Genomic DNA, 3,200 nt, shown 5'->3' with positions numbered 1-3,200 from the left:
TGTCAGAAGAGACCTTGTGTTGTTATGGCTCAGAGCATGGACTGGAGAACCAAAGCCCCTTCCTACTCTCACCCTTGCTAGGTGCTCACCAGCTGGGGAGAGATTATAGCACCCCTCAGCATCCATGGAGGACTAGATCCAGGACCCAAGCGTACTGATCCTGCAGGACTCAAGTCCCTCATGGCCCTGTGTTTGCCTACAACCTATGTGCATCCGCGTGTCCAGTTCTAATTGTCTAGATCATTTATATAAATGCTAGGTAAATAGTTGTTACACTGTATTTTAAAGAGAATAATGATAAAAGTCTATTTCCTGTTCAGTACCGATGCAGTTTTTGTCTTTAAACTCTCTCCTCCACAACCGGCTGACTTCAAGGATGTGGAGCGTGCAGAAATGGAGGGTGGAGTGTACTACAGTACAGACCTCGCTGAGCACGTCCTTCTCCTTGTAGTTACTGCAGCGAGGAGGGGCATCAATCCATATCCACACAGCACTCACGACACGCTTGTCTGTCACCAGCACCACCACCACCACCTCAGCTACCTGCAGATGTCCTTTGACTCCAAGCAGATAAATTCCATTTCGAAGATCCTCCAGACAGAGCCATGTGGTGGGAGCAGGGTGGGGCCGGAATGACCTCCTTAGGGTAATTCCTCCCAGCCTGCACAGAGGGCAACTGAGCAAATGTCAAAACAAACAAACAAAAGACTTCATTCAGACTGAACAAAACCACAATGACTCAACCCGAGGAGGAAGGGGACAGGACTGGTCCCGGTGTGGCAGGGCCTTTCCCGGAGCCGGGCCCCATCAGCACTCTGGCTCCGAGGCAGCTCCCGCCTTGATCCACACAGCTGCTCACGCTACTCAGGGAAACACTCACAGCAGGACGCGGGAATCACGCGGTGTGCTTGCACCAGAGCACTGAGGGAGCCCGCCCCAGTACTGCCTTCTTCTCTCCTCACCACTTGAAGGAAGTTCCCGGAAGTAGCTCCTGTCACTGTGCAAATTTCGCTGAGGGAGTCCTGAGGAATCCCTAGAGCGCTATGTTGTTGCCTCCAGACCACAAAAGAAGTGGAAGGTGAAGCCAGGCTTTGCGCCATGAGCTCGGCCCTCCCACGCAGACGGGGGCCGTGAGCGAAGCAACGAAGCAATGCCTTGGCAGAGTAAGAAGTCTGGTGAGAGGTTCAGGCACAAGCTAGGGGCCAGGGGCGGCAGGACAGCGCGAATCAACAATTATGAATGCGAGCTTTGGAGAGCGACAAGGCTGAGTTTGAATCTCAGCTGTACTGATCTCATGGCCTGAGCGTTTGTGTCCGTGTCCCTGTCCCTGACTACGCCTATGCTGATGCTCTAACCCCCAGTGCCATGGTACTTGGCAACAGCGCCCCTGAGGGAGTCCTGAGGCTAAATGAGGTGTGAGGGGGGGCCTCACCTACAGGACTAGTGTTGCTGAAGAGACTCTCCATCGCCCTCTTTTTTCTCTTTTTCTTTCTCCCTTTCTCTGGCATGCACACACCAGGAAAGGCCATGTGAAGGATGTGGGGAGGAGGCACACAACTGTACACCAAGCAGAGGGCCCTCAACAGGAGCAGGATTTACTAGGACCTCAAACTTGGACTTTCAGCCTCTAGAATTGGGAGAAATAAGTTCCTATTATTTAATAGGAACTTTGTTTCCTCTGTCAAATGAAGGTAATAAGAGTAAGGCCTTAGAGGATGACCATAGTGATTAGGTCCTGATGGCTCTGGGGGAGGCTTTCAGCCTTTATTGCCAGAGTCCCCATCAACTGAGGGGCAGGGTTCTGCTGAAAGAATGGTGAACTCGAATTACTAATAAGACAATCCCTGCTTGACACAAAGATGCCCAAACTGGTAGAAGTCTATCAGAGAGATGAAAGGGAGGATTCTGGCTTGGAGACAGATTGCTTTTTTGTACCAGGAATCGAACTCAGATCCTTGCACTTTCCAGGCAGGCACTTGTGCCGCTGGGCTATATCCCTGGACCAAGACAGATTTTTAGTGGGGGTCTTTATGGCTTCCCCCTATTCCTGTTTGGATGGATCGCTGGTCCCTACCACAGGAGAATCTCACTCGCTTATGAGCTTTGACAGAATAGCAGCTGTAGTCATCACGCACTGAACCTCCCACTTACCCTCCACTACTGTGTTTTTGTTAAACCAAGGAAATCAAGGCGGAGGCTGCCTCAGGATTTAAGAGCTATTAGTGCGTGTACTTACCGAGGGGCACCCTACCCTCTTCCACTGTGGTTACCTACAACGCATGGGACAGGCCCACTAGTTAGCCATCTTACAGATTGCTTTTCGACTATCTGCTTAAGTCCGCGTGACCAACCTCATTCTGCCCTTCTGTTTCTGGCACTAACTGTGCTGAGCCTGTGCACAGATGCCAAGGGGCAGATTCGCCAAAGGAGATAGGTTGCTGTGTTTATCCTTTGCACTTGGAAAAAAGGTCAGTTAGTCTTTGGTCCTCACTCTCTGGCCTCCTACAGTGCTGGTAAGAGGACTGATATTTGGCAACTGCAAAGCATTTGTGCAATAGAAGGCAGGAACTTCATTTTGATAAAGGATGGGGGGACAAATGGTTAAACCCAGAAGAATATTAAATATATAGCTTACCCCTGCCCCCAAGGAGACATATCTGGTGTGAGAGAGAACACACCCTTGAGAGGTTACAGGAGAGGTTCTGGCCTCAGAGGAAAGCCAGGTTTCTCCACACCCGGGGGGACAGGAGTGACAGGGCACTGCAGATGTCAAGGGTTTCTGTTGCTTACAGAGCCAGTTCTAGAAAAGGACTAGATCTAGGAGAGGACTAAAGAAAGGGTTTGGGAAGCTATAAAGAATTGCAGGGGGGATGAGGGAAAGCGAGAAAGAAAGAAAGAAAGAAAGAAAGAAAGAAAGAAAGAAAGAAGAAAGAAATGATATGCTATGATATGATATATGATATTTAGTACTGTTGACTTCTATTGGTCTATTGAAAGGAATTATGTTTACAAATGTTCTCTTCTTTTTAATTTTTTGACCAATTTTGTATGGTTATATCTGTTAATCTGAACAACTAACTTGAAGAGAACAGTATGCAGCGTAACAACCATTGTTGAATTTCTATCATTTTGTTTAATGAAATTCTGTACTGTTCCTTTTTTTTTTTTACTACTTTTTATTCTCCTTAAAAAATAAAATA

This window comes from Octodon degus, unplaced genomic scaffold (assembly GCF_000260255.1).
Source record: "Octodon degus isolate 3935 unplaced genomic scaffold, OctDeg1.0 scaffold00049, whole genome shotgun sequence".
NCBI classification, from domain to species: Eukaryota; Metazoa; Chordata; class Mammalia; order Rodentia; family Octodontidae; genus Octodon; species Octodon degus.
Note: the sequence above shows the minus strand (reverse complement) of the source record.